Below are 19,522 nucleotides of genomic sequence, written 5' to 3'. Positions count from 1 at the left end.
TCATTCTCAGTCCTCATACTTGCTCAGACAACATGAAGCACTGCATTGGTTGAATCGCTGTTGATAGTCCAACGCAGACCATCAGTGGCAAACCACGACACGTGTCTTGAACTTTTGTTTGTAATGCAAGTTACTGTAGGTATTTTAGTTCAATACTGAATTCTTTTTCATACTCAGTAGCTCCCCATCCCAAATTTCTCGTGTTAGGTTTTTATTTATTCACATATAAACATATAAACACATTCTTGCAGAGTCTGTGATGAATTTTGATTATGGTACAAGGAAAATTTGCACAGTAAACATTTTTATATTTTAATGTGTCCGACTCTGGGCAAAGGCTTCAGGGCTATCCCAAGGCCCAGTAGTCCTCCTACACTCCTCCATATGTCACCACTTCGGCGCTAACACCCCCCGTCCATATTGAATAAATAATAGGGCTGTCTCACACAAAACTGGCGTACTGGTATTAGCGGAGGTATTTTTACGACATGTCGGCGGGTTTTCTGGTAGATCAGTAAAGTCTGCTTTTTAAATCATTCAGATCCTCAAACTGTTCCCTGTCCCAGCAGGGATTCGATCCTGGGTCCATTAGGACTGCAGGCCGCCTCTCTACCGGTTCAGCCACGGCTTTACTTTAAGCAGTAGAAGCACCTTATCTAATCAGCTTTTCTTCCTGATAGTCTTTTATATTTTTCTGATTGTCTCTGGTGTGGTAAATAAACATTTTTTTGTTAAATCTATTTCTCCGTTGTTTTAAGCTATGTTCTGTCGTGACGTCTCTTTATTCGTCAGCATAATGGTGGAAGGGACTGTCCTAACCTAACAGTTTAACTAAACCTAACCTAACCTAGCTTAACTGTACATAATAATTTGGTTTAACCTCCTGTTGGGAAATAGAAAATGAAATCCACCTTTGAGTACTTTTGAGTAAGATTCTCCTATTACGCCGGAAACAAACAACCGCAGGTACGGCTTAAGGAACGTGATGAAACAACGGGGAAATTTTATTCAGCAATAATAGGTCTTTTACCACCCTGAAAGTAGTCAGAGGAATACAGAAAACAAACTTGAGGAATATGAAATGAATTGGTAAGGGCTTTCTGCTACTTATAGTAAAGCATACATTTACCATTTGCGCATCTACGTATCTTCGGTAACAACATTAAAAAATTGAGGAAACTATTCATTATGTGGCAACCATTTTGGTCTCTATCGTAACAGGTGTGGCTGTAAAATGTTTTGGAAAGAACAGTCAAACCTTTAATACATTTACTTCCAGAGGTCTGTTGTCAGGTTGGTGTAAAATAGGCAAATCAGTAGCAAGACCAAAATATATAACAAATCCATATAATGAAGGAGATAACACTCAGGCATCTGTAATACACACACAGCAGAATATTATCGTCTGGGATTAGGTAGAAAAGAAACCTACAATTATTCCAACCATGAAAGACTTAGGGGAGATTGTTTGTACTTCCTTAAGCTAGAAAAAATAAAATCCACATTCAAGACGCTTAAATTTGTATGATTGTATCAAGGGCAGAAAAAGACACGATAGTATCAGACGAATGATTGTGGGTTATAACTGCGATAACATTAATGGTAATTGGTAAAGACAGGACAAATCAGTATTGTAAAAAATTACGGTACTGGTCTTTGTAACGAGAATTTGAGTAATGATGATAAATGGTTTAGTGGTTACTTTGATGAGGCAGGTAGTAGTTGTGGTTGTGACGATAATGACAATATTTTTAACTCTTTCAGCCCAAGAACGTCATTTGCATTTTGCAGCTGCCACAAGAATTTATTAAATGAATTGTTTAATTATTTTGAGTGAATGAGTTGGTTAAGGATATATCTACCTTATCTAATTGGAAAGTATCTCCTAAGCAGAACATCACTTAGAAACAACATGAAAGAAATAAAACTGTATGTCCTCAGGCTGAATGAATTAACCACTGGAATCTAGTTACGTATAATCCTGATTTATCATTGATACAGTATATAGTTTTTTCTTGTTATCGTATTTTTTTTTTTTTTTCGGGCAACCAGGGATTTTACATATGTTTCCCAGTGCCTTTTATTGTGATTGGGATAATTTTTTGAAAGTAAACTCAACTATAACTGAAAGTTAGTTTCATTTTCTTATAGTTTTACTGTGATTCGTTGGACTTTTATATCCATTTCAGTCGGAAATTACTTCCAGTCCGAGGAATCACCCTCCCTCTCCCCCTACCATTGACAGGGTACCAGTAAGATTTTTTTTTTTTTTTTTTTTGGGGGGGTGAGAAGGAGGCATATAGAAACGAGTGATTTGTTGCAGAAATAAATATAAAAATCGCTTGAAGCACACACACACACACACACACACACACACACACACACACACACACACACACACACACACACACACAGAGTAATAATTAAACCTAATCCCACCTTCCAGTAGTGAGGGACCCATGTGAATTTGTTTTCAGTCTAACACATAACTGGATGATTCAGGGCAGAAATGATAACGCATGACCCATCCATATCCAATCCTTCATCGGACACGGAATATTCACACTCTCGGTGTTGTGTTGTCTCACTGTAAGTATGGCGTAACCTCCATGACAATCTAAGTTCTTTTTCGTGAGTCCGGATCTGTTATACCGCAACACAACACAGCGCAATCATAATAGCTGGAAATAGATACCGTCCTTCCTGTTAAATTCACACCAACAGCCAGTCTTGGTCAGTCCACACCACACACAAAGGAACATAGCTGGAAATATTGAAGTGGCTGTGGATGATGGCGTGACTAGGTAAAGAATGAGTGTGACTGGATTATTACAAAAAAAAAAAAAAAAAAAAAAAGACCGGTGCATGTGCTCCCTCCACCACCGCATCTGATAAACATAAAGGAACACACGCCTCAAGTGCTCCAGGAGACTAATTATGTCTCTGGTGGTCATTTTCATACGAAACTTATTATAAAAATATGTAAAGTATCCAAACAATGAATAATTACGGACGGATGTTCATATAAAAGAAACTGTCTAAAAGAAGTGAATAAAACGTGAGTAGCACATTACTCGCAGTGGCCGTGATATGGGTGTATTTACGAAGCAATATCCTTGCAAACTCCACTCGATTTTATTCATCGTAGATTAGACTGTCGAACTGGAGAGGCCAGATAGTCTTCATGAACTCCACTAAACCCCGTCTTCCTTAACTTAATAAAATCGTTGGGGTGCAGGAAGAATACATTATAAAGTCAATGGACTGAAGGTGTTACTCTTACATAAGATATATTGACAGATATACTGTTCTTAATGAGTCATGATAGTTGCAGGTGGATCGCCTGTCATATTTAACCCCTTCAGTTGGAAGATGTCTTGTTTTTTTCTTGTCTTGCTACTACAGGTCTGTTTTATTCAGCTTCGTAGAGACCCCATTGTAGTGTGGAGGTTCGTGAAGGCTATACCTAACCCATCAAGTTTGAATTCTCTTCAGAACTGAATAAAACTGTGAAACTCGAATGAATAAAATAGAGAAGCGTCTAAAAAGTTTAATGTCACTTTGACAAAAACAAAAAAAGTGAACTACCTTTTACTTGGTACACTCAAGATATTTTCTTAACTTCAGTAGTGTGCTTCTGCGTACCAGGGGCTTGATCTTTTGAATCCGGCATCTTTTGTTTATTTTTGGTATTTCCTGACGAATTACTTCCAGTACTGAAGAGATTTATGAAGTCTGTATCTAACCCATCCAGTTCAAGTCTCCCTCAGTCTGGCTAATATTATCTGATGGCGGTATAGATAAGACAATGTTATGTTGCTGAAATGAATATAGTTTACATAATCGTAAATGGAATAGTGTACGCCAGGACTCGATTGCATAAACCCTTCAGCTCGAAAAAGTATATTCAATTTTTACTACCTTTGGACGGTTTAATTCTGTTTAGGAGTGTTATATCATAAGCCAAAGATTACATATAGCTTTCATTAACTCCTTCACTATCAGGAGTTTCCCTGGACAGAGAAGAATATTGTCCGTGGGTAATTGGAATTTTAAAAAATGTCCTCTGGCTAATGGGCTTAATTGGGCAAATGAAACTCTAACGACACTTTGGACTGGAGTGACATAATGGCATTGTGCTTGTGTCAGGGTTAAGGCCTCGCATCTCGCTGCTAATTAAGCAGACGCTGTGATTTTTGTAACCAAGAGTTACCAGTATTTTTTTTTTCTAAAACGGCATTGAAATTATTATGTAGACATCGTCAACAATAACGACTTTCATTGTCTTTTTTTTCATACAGATCAGGGCTATAAAAATGGATTGATCAAATGTTGCCAGGTAACGCTTTGAGAAGGGGTAGCTGGCAGGCGACAGATGGTCTAAAATATGTGCGTTGTAATTTTCACTCATTTCTAAACATGAGCTTCCGATCCTTTTTTCGTTAATTTATTATTACAGTGGACAGAGAAAAGAAAGATTTTTTTTTTTTCGTAATGTGCAACAAGGATTGTGAAAATATAAGTATATCCGGTTCAGAAATGTATGCCTGTGATTGAATGATTTTCGTACGGTGAGAAATAATCAGTAGCTGACGAAATTTTTCTAGCCTACGAACAATGGAAGAGAGAGTAAGATATGGTTACAGCTGGATTATGATGGAGGATAAGAAGAATGTACTTAGATGGTATGGTCACAGATAATGGAAATAAATACAGTAGTGAACGCGTTATATAAATATCTTTAAAGATAGGAGGCATGGAAGCCCAAGTAGAAGGTGATGGATAATTTAATTGAATATATGAATTTGAAGTACGCAAGCTGAGGAAGCGAAGGCACAAAGGACAGAAGTGGATGGATAAGATATCTACGGAGACGTACGACTCTGGAGGAAAAAAAAAAAAAAAGACACCCAGATAGCCCCTACACAGACACAGTGAGTGGCATCTAGTTCAAGCGTTGAATTGCGGGGATGGGGTAGTGGTGGCTGGGGTAAGGATGGGGGGGGACGATGAGGAGGTAATGGTGGCTCGGACGGGGGGGAGCGGGGGAAGGGGTAAGAAAAACAATGGAAGGGAAGGACTGGTGGAAGTAGAGGGAGTACGGGGACTGTAGGGTTGGGTGGACTGAGGTTGTGGATATAAGCAGGATGGAGGATCGGAGTTGTTGACCAGGTGGCATAACAGATATTTGAGCCAATTTATTTGGTCTAATGATGACGGACATTGAGTGGAAAGTGATTTATGCATTTACTTATGGATGGAGTTATAAAAGATTCAAGGTTGGGCAGTGGTGGTCGGAGCGGCCCTAATGAGAATTGGTAGCGTCTGGACACTTCCTGTTCTGTTGTTTGCAGATGATACTGTATTGTTAAGTGAAGACGAAGGGGAGCTGCAAGGCCTGGTAAATGAGTCTGGGAAAGTGTGTAAGAAAGGGAACCTACAGGTGAATGTAGGGAAGAGTAAAGTTATTGTCTTCAAGAGCAATGAAGTCACTCATTGCACAAGGAGGCTGGATAGTGAAGAAATGGAAAATGTGTGTGCATTTAAGTACTTGGGTAGTGTGATGAGTGTACACACACACACACACACACACACACAGCCTATATATATATATATATATATATATATATATATATATATATATATATATATATATATATATATATATATACTGGAGAGAGAGAGAGAGAGAGAGAGAATATTATGGTATTTTACACGAACGGGGAGTACACACACACACACACACACACACACACACACACACACACACACACTTCACTATGACATACAGCCGCTTTTAGCCCCACTCAGAACTGCCATCCATATCCATTCCAGGGGCTGAAGAATTTCCCTTTTTCGTGGTACTTTCGACATGGACTTGACAGCCGTTTCCTGAGGCCCGGCAGTCCTCCTATATGCCACACTCCTTCACATGTCACCACTTCGGCGTAATGCCCACCATCCATGTTGAATACATCCTCGAACTACATCACTGACGACTATTGCAATGGTGTTTTATGAGATGTCCCTTGGTATTTGAAAGATATGTAAAGTCTGTTTTAACCCTTGGACGATGAGAGATGGCTACTGTTGTGAATGAAACCGCTGGTGGATGCAGGAATAAAATAAACATAGGACTGATATCGTTAGAATATTTGGCGGAAGTTTGTTTGCACTGAGTGAGCAACGAGATTTTTAAGTACAAGATTTGGCGCATTTCAATCTTGCATCTGCTCAAGACCTGTTTCATATGTATCTGTATTCCGTTTAAACATTACCTGTTATGATGTTGATGGTTCTACTGCTTTCGTGTTTTCTTTTTTCTTCGTGTTTTCTGGATCAAATCTCATCCCATCCTTGGGTGGGAAAATCAGGTCAGTGTGATGATGACAATGATGATGATTTACAAACGATCAGCGGGTTAATTCATCATTCTTCCTGGATGGAAAGTATTTTATAAACCGTTAATAACTCTTTCTGCAGATGGAGTATACAATTTTAATCAGAAACATAATCCATTTTTTTCCTTCATCCTCACTCGGAGAATCTAGGGAAGGACCGTCACGGTCCTGAACCAAGTCGCTCAGCCTCAGCCATAGTGATGGTGATAACTGATGATTCACAAATGCACAGTTGACCAGATGATTAATATAACGTTTTATATTCCTCAGATGGATCGTCAGAGGAAGAGCCACGGTGGTCCTGCAACAGGTCTCTGAGTCTCAGTCTACAGGCCCCACCCACCATCCTGGCCTCCCCCGGCTACTCGGCCCACTACCCACCCTCCCGCACCTGCTACACCACCCTTACAGCACCGCCAGCCGCACACATTCGGTTTCAGTTTGATGCATTTGTAGGCCTAGTCGAGACGCATCCAAGGTGAATTACTATAAATTTTTTCATTAACTTAGTCCAGGTTTTCATCTTTTTGTATCTAATTATACATACCTCAATGGCATAAAAAGACAATACTACAGTTCTACATATTTTCCATAATATTTCTTCGTAATTTTCACATTCTAGCGTTACTCTGTGTTTATAACTCTACGTTCAAGGTGGAGAAAGGGCAATTTTACGCCAAGTTACAGTAAAATGTGAGTGGTTCTCGCTAGAGGTTGCCGTTTTCGTGAATAGTAAGTTGTCTGATTTTAGTTCTCGCTACAAGTCTCCGTTTATATAATTCAGCAAGGACCTTCCTAGGCGATTACCATTTCAGTTTCAGGATTGGATAGGGAACAATAGATGCAACTTCTGTAATGGGTCTCTTACGAGAGCGGAGCTATGAATTTAGGAAGGAGGGTAAACATTTGCTTTGTAGATTATGAGAAAGCATTTGACTGACTAAACTGCGTCACGTTAATAGAGATACTCCTTGACAGTGAAGGAGACTGAACGGACAGACTGAAAACAACAGCACTGTATTTTGGACAGACAGCCATCGTTCGGGTGGGTAGTGGACAATCCAAACCGGTAATCGCTGGGAAGGGAGTCAGACAGGAGTAACTTTTGTCGTGAGTGCTGTTTGATGCCTGTGCTGAAATAATGACAGGAAAGGCATTGGACAATATTGAAGAAGCTGTCAAGGTTGCCTGACGCTTTGTGAGTGCAGTGATGATTATTCCATGACCGCTGACGCTAGTGGGTCAGCAAAGAATAATGGATAATTAGAATAGCGTAACTCAGAACTATGGCATGAATATTAATGTTAAGAAACTAAGATAATGAGGATGGGGAACATTTGTACTAAGGAATAATATGGATGAAAGGAAGAACTATAACAGGAGCTTTATTTAAAGTGTATTTGGAGCAATATTTCTGAAAATGGATATTGCCAGAAAAAATGTGAACGAGAATAGCAATGGTCAAGGAAGCAATTAACAAGAATGGCACTGCTGTCTTCTTTAGATCTGAACTGAAACTGAAGAGGAAAATCAAGAAGATACGGATTAGGAGTGTGCTACTTTAGGGAGCTGAAACTTGAACACTGAGAACAAGATAAAAAGCACCCGGAAGTTTGTGAGAGGTGGTTGTTTGGACAAACGATAAGTATGAGTTAAACGAAAATGCAATGATGACATTCTTCAGAATTCAGGCAAAAGAAAGGAGGAAAAAGAACTGAAATGGGTGTCTGCTGAGACTTGAAAGGCTGTTAAAGGGCGTCGTCGAAGGAATAAATACTGAGGATGAGAAGACGTGCAACAGAAACTGGAATGCTGGAAAATATCAAGAGGTGAAGTTATGCGTGAAAATAATGGGGAAAAGAATCAGATGAGAATGGAATGAAAGAATAATGAACCTGCTATTAAGTAGAACACTAGATTAATAAGTCTTCTTTACAAAATGCATTAGTTTTTGCGTTTCTTCTCCATTTATTTTTTTCGGCAGGGGAGGATTAAAATTCTCTTTACAGGTCGCCTTGTTTAATGCATATAAGTCTCTCTCTCTCTCTCTCTCTCTCTCTCTCTCTCTCTCTCTCTCTCTCATGTTGCATAAAATATTTTTAAGGTACATTCTGGTGTGACATGAAATTCGTATAAAGCTGTTCCATGGAGAAAAAATTTCGAGTTAATTGTGTCGTTATGGCGCTAGACAGAAATATCGACATCTCTCTACTCCCTTCTGGGCTGATGGGAGACACTTTGCCGGATATTCGTAGGTTCCCTCGGGAACTGTTTGTCATGGAAATGATCCTGATCCAGGGCGAGAAACTTATGAAATTTTGTTTCTGGACAAGTTCTTAAAATTGTAATGGCCATGGGAAATGTTTCTCCCAATACGACCAACCATATTTCATACCATTGTTTCGTCTATATTTGTAGTGATGGAAGGTAGTTTGAATAATCTTTTCAGTTTTGTAATAAAATAAAATAAAACATTCAGGAAACCACTAACATATTGTGTATGGAAATGATAGTTTGGAGGAACAGAGGGCAAATAGGAATTAAAGTATCTGAAAGTTTGAGTAAATGTTTGCAAATTTGTTTCCCAAAATAATAAAAGGGGTGAACGCAGAAGGTTCGTACTCATGAATATATCTTTTTGACAGAGCACCTTTCTATAGATCCCTTATTTAGAAGTCCATTTGTAAAAGTAAATTCACGTTAACCTCTTGAATCCAGTGACGTACATTTTTTTCATTCTTGCTGTATTCACATGGTTGTATTCAGTGTAGGGGGGACGTTTCAATCTCGAGAGGATAGATGGAACTTTATTCAACGCCTTCTCTCCAGGAAATCCTTCCAAAAATTGTATTGCATTGCACTGTTCTGCGTCACACGAGGTTACGGTATTTTGTGGTCAGCATGTGTGTGGTGAATAAAATAATAAATCCAGTATCATGCAAAACAGCGATGATGTTTAACGAGCATAACAGATTGCTGATGAAGTTAGTATTAAGCCATCAAGAGGAGGGATCAAAGATAAGTTGCATTTTGTTGTTATTTAACAATCTAAACCACTGAAATAACTCCTTAAACCCGAAGATTTAATTTTAATTGTATTATTGCTATTACCATATGGTTTTACGCAGCTTAAAAGAGCATTCTTTTAGTAATGAAGATAAGGAAGACTGTTAGTACAGTTTCCTTTTAGCACAAGAAATCCTCTGGAGATAGCAAAAAATATATTAGATGTATCATTTCACTGAAGGCTTTCAAGCAGATTAAATGCATTTCTTTCGTCAACTTGTAGTCAGTCATATATATCGTCCTGTGTGCCATAAGAACACAGTCACAGCTATCAATGTATCATTGTCCAGGTCGTCTGTGACTCACAATGAGCGCTGTTTCTTTTTTTTTTCTTTCTTTTTTTTCCGTATGGCGAATATATCTTGGCTGGATAAAGTTTTTCAAATGTAATGTTCCATCTCTATGCTGTGTTAATAACCGCAGCCGACGTACACATACATGGGGAAATACTGGAGCAATATTACAAAATTTACGTCCACTACGCGAGGGTCATTAAAGCAGACGATTCTTTGTTTCTAAATCCCAGTCTTTCCTGGAAAGGTAGAATATTGTCCCCCAAAATACTACTCGGTGTATACGAACAAGGGGAAAATAGTCTTTGTGCAAGTGTCTGCCGGTCCGAGAATCAGACTTTTGTTCTTCTATTCACAGAGAGGAAAGTAGAGATGATATTGTGAGCGAATAAATTTATCAAATATACTGCTTTTCATAAGGCTGTTTTTTTTTTATTCATGAATTAAACTTCATGACTTTTCGTTTTTATTATTACTGTATTCTTAGGAAACTTTTAATTTTATTAGTTTGATCAATCTGTTCACTTTCATTTGTTAATCTGGTTATTGTACATTATCTGTTGCCTCGAAAACGTAGGCCTACATTTTTTTTTTTTTTTTACACTCTATAATAAGCTAACTATTTTGCTACGGATAACGCAGAATTATTTCTTACTCTCACTGAGGCCCACCTTGGCAGAGATAATACCGTAAAAATCTATGGTTATTTACGAAGAAGAAGAACGCTTTGGTTTATGTTCATCGGCTGCAAGGTCGTTAAGGCAGACGTTACTTTTTCGACAAGTTTTAGTCTTCCCTTATCAAACGACACAAGAATCGAAGTTGCTCCGAGGCATTCACTTGTATTCCAGGTTGAACAGAGACGAGGGAAGGCAGGCGTTGTACAACACTCTGGCTATCCTTACAACTGACATCTTGTTTCTCTAGCTGGACACTGAACGTGTACAATAATTTATAAGCAAAAATTAAATACTGTTGTATTATTCAAATTATTTCAAGATTATTTTATTTAGCTCATAGAAATTCACTGCAGCCAAAGGATTAAACCGATCGTGTTCTTTCCCATCCTTTCCATTCGGCGAAAAATCCTTGTCTTCTTCTTAAACCCCCCTCCGACCTACCTGTTGCACACCTCCAGCAACAGTTTATCTGCTCCAGCTGGCGCCCACCCTACACTGTACATACGAGTATATATACCGAGAGAGAGAAAGAGAGAGAGAGAGAGAGAGAGAGAGAGAGAGAGAGAGAGAGAGGGGATAGATAGAAAGATATAGATAGATAGATTGATTGATTGATGGATAGACAGACAGATAATCAGACAACAATGAGAGAGAGAGAAGCTGCCTACTCTGAGAGAGAGAAGGTAGGAGACACTGCCTCGTAGTCTTTTAAAGAGTTTCATAAATCCTGAAGCTTCTTAAAGGTATGTAATCATTAATCATTCTTTAAAAAGAAATGTTTTTCATTTTATTCTTCCTGCAGCCACTCGACTAAATTCATTTTAGGAAGATTCTGAAGTACCAGATGTTAATCGTGGTGGTCTGGAGACTAAGAATGAACTGGAAATAACGACACTGTATTAGAGAAGATCTGTCATAGAAAGAACTCGTTAACCTCATTTAAGTCCGCTTCCAGAATTTTATGTGTGCTAAGCAAACTCGGTGCTTTCTTTACCCTTGCGCAAGAGTCTTAGTTGCCTTTGTATGGAACGCAGCTCTCGTGTGTGTGTGTGTGTGTGTGTGTGTGTGTGTGTGTGTGTGTGTGTTGGGGGCGATCCACACATAAAACTCTTCTAAACAGAGTGGAGGCAAAAGCATTTCGTCTCATCAGCTTCTTCCCACTTAAAGACTCACTTAAATCTCTCTCTCTCTCTCTCTCTCTCTCTCTCTCTCTCTCTCTCTCTCTCTCCCCGTCGAATTGTTGTATTTTTGTCTTTTTACTACCGCCATTTCAGAGGCCAGTGCTGCTTTGAAATATCCATTACAGCAGGTGTGTCATATCTGTTTGGTAGAACACACGCACTCTCTTCTAAATCACTAATGCAAGAGGTAACTGATACCAGCTGCCTTGCATGCATGCAACATGTCAATTATGGTATTATCTTTTCAGTCGGTATTTCTCTCTGCCAGTCCCCGGATCTTTTAAATGCAGTGTCCAGGCATATCAAAATGAAAATAAACTGAAAGTGCCTCTTGTTCTGTTTTTAGTAATTGTTTTGCTGGGTTTTAGGTTTGCTTGTTTCATTTGTGCATGAGAAAATTAAAATAAGGTAAATCGATCAGCCCTGTTCTTCATAAAGTGCAGTGCTGTATATGACATAAGTTTAGGCCCTGACGGTTTTACTGGTCCTTATGTTTCCCTTTCTGAAGAGTGAAACGTCATTTATGTTTCATGTGTTACACAACTCTTGTTTGTGGATAACAGTTTAAGCATTCTATGGTTGCTAAAGTAAGGCTCAGCTCTGGAAAATAATCAGGGGTTGGTTAGGATCCAATGTCTGAAATGCCTCAGCCAGAAAAGAGTAAACATTATATAGTAAATAAATGTTATCATACTACTTTCTCTGATACAGCGAATTAGGCGGCATAATTGGCAGGCCACGCACATGAGTGAAAAGAAATATATTGTAGTGATTTTGTGTGTGTGTGTGTGTGTGTGTGTGTGTGTGTGTGCGCGCATCAGTAGGTACGGTAGGTAAATTATTGCTTGTATCTTTTAAACACAACCATTACTCTCCATACATCTCTCTCTCTCTCTCTCTCTCTCTCTCTCTCTCTCTCTCTCTCTCTCTCTCTCTCTCTCTCTCTCTCTCTCTCTCTCTCTCTCTCTCTCTCTCTCTCTCTCTCGTATCTTTTGAACAACCATTACCATCCATACATTCTCTCTCTCTCTCTCTCTCTCTCTCTCTCTCTCTCTCTCTCTCTCACGAACATTTACTAATAAACTATTGGCTGTAATAACACGTATATTTATTCATTCTTCTTATTAGTATTATCAGTCTTATCTGTTGCCATTACTATGTAGGGATGGTGCAGGTTCAAAATGGCGTCCCGTACAGAGGGTAAAAGGGCGCAGGCACCAAAACGCTGGCGAAGTCCGACTCAAGTGCGCAAACTGACAGATCTTCGCTATTTAAGTGCAAAACTACACGCAAAGCCGCGCAAACCTTCTTAGGTGTTGCGAAATCGATTTGCTTTCTTTCTTTCTTCTTTAATCATAGCCCCTAAAGAAAACGGCATACACGAGCATGTTACGCACAAAACGTGTCTTAATAACTAGAGATGTTTGCTTATTCGAGCTACAATACGCAAGTTACAGCCGAAAAAAAAAAAAAAAAAATCAAGCGCTCAGACCTTTTTCACAGAATATGTAAAATTCCATTGATTTGTGTTTCACTGTCCCACGTAATCATTTTACGTATACCGTATCATTAATCTCGATAGCAATTATCATACAGATGAGAGACATTATATAGTATATATGTCTAACGGATATGCAGTAGCCATCTTCCATAATAAAAAGAATCATAAAACAGAAAGAAAGTATTCTGAAATGACTTAAGATGTAGGAACGGAATAAGAAGTGCAGGAACATGGGATGGAAAAAGCACAGAAGCAAGACAGCATTTGAAATGGGAGAGAAACAGAGTTTTGTCCCCATTACAGTACTATATTCCACACTGTATTTAAAAATGTTTTTGGCTTGTGGAATGTAGCAGTGGGTACAGACGTCTATAAATCCTCCCATATCAAATGTTCTGTTTCTGTGTTGTTTGTCATTGTTTGTTTCTGCACTGTTTCTTTCCCTGCAGCATAAGAAATAAATATGGAGTATTTGTTTCTACTGTATATGAAGTTCTATTATATGGCGTACTAAAGAGAAATTATTAGATATTTGATATGTGAAGTGATAAGATGGGCCAGAGGAAAAGAAGAGGAAGCGAGGAAGGAAGACAGGATATTGGAAAAGCGAGAAAATACATCGGAGAAAAACACCACCTGGAGAGAGTGAGAGGAGTGGAAAAAAAAGAAAACTGCGACGTATCGGAGAAACGACGAGAGAGAGAGAGAGAGAGAGGGACATGAATTACGAGGAGGAGGGAAGAACTGGAACACTAACCAGAAAGGATAAGGTCGTTGTAGCAGATTGTAATACTCTTACACTCTCATCATAATCTTCTTCAGCAGGCATCTCTTATTAACCGTCCTCTGTTGATTACAAAGAGCTAATGGAATGCAGTCAAGGCTGTAGTTTAATTTTAGTATAAACAATTCATGCCGTTTTGTATTATAATGACTTCAATACACAAAATGAAGGCTTGGGTTTGTGCCCACTGAACGAGAGTCATTATGCCAGGTGTTCATGTTTTGCTAGTCTCAGTCTTCCCATCATCAGTTTTTGCTAAGCTTAGTCTTCCCATAGAACGTGACCCGCGGTAGCTAGTGTTTATCCAGGTCGTTAAATGGAACTGGTGGCTGAACAGGGACGGGGGGATACATATGGAGTCCATCAGTCTGACTTGTCCGATAACTGTTTTCCTGTCATTCTCGCCTCTGACAGATGAAATATAATGTTTTTTTTTTTTTCCTCCATTCCTATCTTCCTTTTTCTCAGTCCATAATGACTGATGTTGCAGCCCCTATTGCAGTTTGCGTATCTCTGCGCTCCTTTGCATTCTCGTTGGGGAGTGAACAAGGGGGAAAATAAAAGCATGCGCTTTTTTCATCATCGTCACGTTAATCTTATCTCCACTTTTATCCTCTGCAGTACAATGACTGTTGTCTTTTCATCATGCTTCCTCCAGACTATTTTATGCAAAGCGCAAGCACTGAGTGAAACAAATAATCAAAATGTATTTAATTCCTGTGATTTCGAAAAATATCTCCCAAGCAAAGTAAAACCGCCTATGAGTCGAAAGAATAAAGTGCTACAATACATGATCAGACTAAAACGCTATAAATCGAAGGAAATTGTAGGATCCAGAGACCAGGAAAAGGAAACCAAAAATGCAGAATGACAAATGAAAACTGCAGAGCGACAATGAGCCACACCGCCGTTCAGTTATTCAGACCTGGAAATTCCCTGCTTCACTCCGGAGACAACCATTTGCACTGTCTTGCATTATTTTAAGATGCTTTGGCAACACCTGTGAAGTAGATTCTTTCCATCAACTACTGAATTTTTAAAATGCAGTCGAGCGCTTGTAAAGTTCCTCTCTCTCTCTCTCTCTCTCTCTCTCTCTCTCTCTCTCTCTCTCTCTCTCTCTCTCTCTCTCTCTCTCTCTCTCTCTCTCTCTCTCTCTCTCTCTCTCTCTCTCTCTCTCTCTCTCTCTCTCTTCTATCATTCGTCAGTGTTCTCGCATCGTCTTCGTCCACACGTTGCTTTCTCTCTCATGCATTCTTCACATCGACCCATCTCCCCTTACCTTGACACTCACACACACTTGTCCTGTCCATGAATTATGAAGCAAGATAATGGAAGCAGGTGAGGACAAGACAAACAAAGAAAGTAATTATTGGAGAATGTTAGAACATGGGAATTGGTGTAAGTAGGGGAGGTGGAGAAAGAGAGAGAGAGAGACAGACAGACAGACAGAGACAAACTTAACTATAGAACGTTAGGCACGAGAGAGAGAGAGAGAGAGAGTGAACAATAGAATGACAGAGCGTGGGCACGGGGAAAGAGAGAGGGGGGGGAGGCAATTAGGTAAGAGGGATGAAGGTAAGGAATACTATACAAAAAAGGGAAGAGGGGAGGACTAAAATAAAAGAGGGAATGAACGGGAGTGATTAGGTATTGGAAAGAGAGGGAAAGAAAGGCAGGAATAAGGTAGGACAGAGGAATGAAAGGGAAGGAACAGGGTAGGGGGGAAGGAAAGGAGAGGACTGGGATTGTTTGGGGAGGAATGGCGAGGAGAAAGGGAAACAAAGGAAGGAGTTAGGGAGGGAAGGGAAGAAAAGTGAAGGAGAGGTTGGAAGAATGGGATGACTATGGGTAAAAGAGAGGGAAGGATGTTTGAAAGAGGAGGATGGGGAAAAGGAGGCCTGGAATGAAATAGGAAAGGATTGAGAGGCGGCAGCAATGAGTGAGGGTGATGGGAAGAAAAAAAAGAATATTCAGGGAGTGATTAAAGAAGGGAGGGAATTAAAGAAACGGTAAGACAGTGAAGGAAAAGAGAGAATGAATGAGGAGTGAGATGAGGAAAAGTGTGAGTAAGGGAAGAGAAAAAGGAGTGAATGAGGGAGGGAGAGATGGGGGTGTGGGAGGGATGAGGGTGGGAGTGGTGAAAGGAAGGATACTGATGAGGTAAAGCTTGGAATGAGTGGGTAAGGTACAATGGGAGGAGTGGGAGAAAAGATAGGAAAGAACGAAAGTTACGAGGCGTGAGGGAGATAGTGAAGGAGTGAGGAAGGAAGGAAAAAGAGGAAGGAAGGAAGAAAGTGGTGAGGGAGAGTGAATGAGTTATGAGGTAAGGGACAACGGAGGGAAGGAAGAAATGGATGAAGGAGTTAAGGAAAGGAAAGGTGAGGGAGAGACTGAAGGTATGAAGAATTAAGGGAGTAGGAACATTTTGGCCAGACGGCCCCTAACCTTTGGTGTCACACGACGCGTCTCTCTCACTCTCTCTCTCTCTCTCTCTCTCTCTCTCTCTCTCACACACACACACACACACACACACACACACACACACACACACACACACACACACACACAGTGCATTAAGAGTAATTCAATGTGGCTATTTAATCTCCATAATATAAATTTTAATTGCCTACTTTATCTGCATAAAAGAATCCTGAGCTTTTAGTGCCTGCAGCTATAATTGCATGGCTCTGGTGGCAGCCTGCCTTTTTCTTTTCCTTTTTTATTTATGTAAATTAATCATGAAATATGTGGGTGTGGATGAGCAGGGTTTGGTTTTTCATTCATAAAATCTTCATCAGTCTCACACTACACACCAACTGTATACGTAGTATGTTAAGTTACTTTTGGTAGTTACAGACATACATGAACTTAGGACTGTATGTGTGTATGACAAAGAGGCTTCTTAGCAGCTCTTGTTTATCTGTTTCTGCATCTGGTCCGTTTATGTAGCCTTGTGTATTACTTACGCACTCTACTCAAAATAAATTGCCAAAGAGTTGATAGAAAACTGGGCTCACAAGAATATGGATCTCGGCTATTATGGATATCTCTGATGAATACTTTTGAGCACTGAAATAAACCTTCACAACTTTTACTAGTGCAGCGAGATGCAGATATGTATTATTCGGAAGTAATTGCATTTAATTTGAATCTACCGTAGGTGAGCATTAACCAGGTTTAAGCGATTTTAGATAAAGGTAAGTTGGTGTCAATAAAGAAAATCCTGTATTTAAGGAGGCTCGCCATAAAACCTGCTGATAATCGCGCTGGCAGCGGACTCATCACACAGAAAAACGTGTGTTGTGTTCTACTTGTAAAACAAGTGATTGTTCTTCTTCACTTTTGGTTATTATTGTACTGTGTCGCCCTAGTGCAGGGCAAAGATCGCTAACCAATCTCTCTATTCTGAAATAATATTTGATAGCCCTTGCCATCGTTACATTCGGTATCTGCATATTTCATCTTGTTCTCTGCCTGCCTCTCTCATCCCATGTCTGGTTTACCACTCTGTTACTTTGATAAATATGCTGTATATATGTTATCTGATGTATGAAGAATGTTACCTACTTATGTCCAGCTGTTTTCTTTATCTAAATATCTATTGCTTAGAAAGAATGATCTAAATGCTGAGAGCCTGCAATATTATTTGTCCCAAAGGAGTAAAAAAAAAAAAAAAAAAGAAGAAGAATCAAGATCATTATTTTCAAGATGACTCGACACATTTAATTTCGAAGACTCTAAAGTCGAAAGCATAGTGAAAGACTGAGGAAGACTGGCATAGCTGACTTTTTGTATATGTGAATGCTTTGATTACAGAGCTGAATAAAAGCTGTATATGTGTGTAATAATAATAATAATAATAATAATAATAATAAACGGTTTAATGATAAATATATGGAGCCAGGGGCTGAAAATATGCCTAGAAATACAATTTATACAATGAAATATGAAAGGTTAATGCTTAGAGAAGTAAGTGTCTGTAAAAAATTAATTAAAAGTGATCTTCTGGCCAATAATTACATAGATATAAAAGCTAGGTATTAAGAAAGTTAACTATTGTTGGACTGGTGCTGTGTTTGTAACGGTCCGTTCTGGCTGTGATGGGTACCTGTAGATTGTGGTGACGAGCAGCTCGGTGGGGACGGGGAGCCTCAGGGCAGGTGTTTATGTCGTGGGTCACTGGCTAATTTTTTCCGAATTGCTGAAGTTGGTGAGCATGAAGATCTGCGATTGATAGAAGGTTCAGCTGTGTGAGAGCATCATTGTAGTCGATGTAGTTCGAGTCAAGGATGATTCTCACTGCCTTTTTCTGAACTTTTTTCGAGTTTTTTTTCGTTGTGTAATATTGACGGATGAGGACCAGACTGGAGAGGCGTAGCTCAGCTTGGAATGAATGAACGTAGCGTACTGATGTGTAAGGTTCTGTGCGGGGACACCAAATTTTTTCATCATGAGTAGTATGTGTAGTCTATAGGACGCAGCAGCGACAGTTGAAATTGTGCGGGTGTATCAGCGGAGTTTATCATCACTGAGAATGTCCAGTAGTTTCGTGGTGTACACTACTTCTTAGGTGTGGTGTCCGTGTTAGAGTGTTGGGGGTGGAGTAGGTGCTATGGCTTGGTCAAAATGCATGGCTACTGTTTTGTTGTTGTTAATGGTAACGTGGCTGTCAAGTCTCCAGCCCTGAAGAGTATCAAGGTTGTTTTGACGGAGGGTGTAGCGTGGTGTTGTATTATATCGCTGTCTGTAGGTATGATGGAGTGATCTACGTAATTCCAACGTTGTTGTGTATCTTGTAGGGCGTCATTGACAAGAATGAGGAAGCACAATGGTCCAATTCATGTGCCCTGAAGGACATTACCTGAAAGCTTTTAAAAGCTGGAGATGGTAGCCCTCAGTCGTACAGTTTGTTGGCAGGTATTCAGGAAATCTGCTAGCCAGCAGACGAGCCATTTTCTAAGGCCTAGATATACAGCTTTGGTGATGATGTTTAAGTGATCTACCAAATCAAAGGCTTTGGTAATGTGAATGATAATTGCTGTAACTGGTGTTTTGCTTTTGTCATTTTTTTAATTAAATCAAGAAAACTGGTTAAGTAGTGTGGTAGATGATGATTTTAAATTATCGTACTGATTTATGTCAGTTTTACTAGATTTGTCTAAGTAAGTCAATTCTGCAGCAAAGCTTTCGCAAATCAGGCTGTGGACAGATGTAATGACAATAGTCGTAGGTCATTGAGGGAGCTTGGGTTGGGGGATTTAGGAAATGGTGTAAGGCAAGATGATTTCCACATGTTTGAGCACTTAGATTGTTGGAAAGAAGCATGATGATAGATATAAGAAGTTTAGCGAGTTCAATGGAAAATTCCATATAGACGCGGGTTGGCAAGTCTAGGGGTCTGGAAGAGGGTTTAAGTTCCAAATTCTGAAGGCGAGAGGCGACTTCGTATTTGCAAACAGTTGTGGTCAATTTCGAGACGGGGATGTGTGTTGGAAGAAAGCAGTACCAGTAGTTAAATTCAGGTAGCTGCTGGCATGTGGTAGTAAAATGGTTGTCAATCGTTTAAGCTGCTTGAATGCGAGGATGGTTGGCAACGCAAGGAAAGGTGGAGGTCTG

The sequence above is a fragment of the Coenobita brevimanus genome, chromosome 70 (genome assembly GCF_032717465.1).
Source record: "Coenobita brevimanus isolate Jiangsu-jjx chromosome 70, ASM3271746v2, whole genome shotgun sequence".
Classification (NCBI taxonomy): domain Eukaryota; kingdom Metazoa; phylum Arthropoda; class Malacostraca; order Decapoda; family Coenobitidae; genus Coenobita; species Coenobita brevimanus.
The sequence above is the reverse complement of the archived record's forward strand: the minus strand, read 5'-3'. Positions refer to the sequence as shown.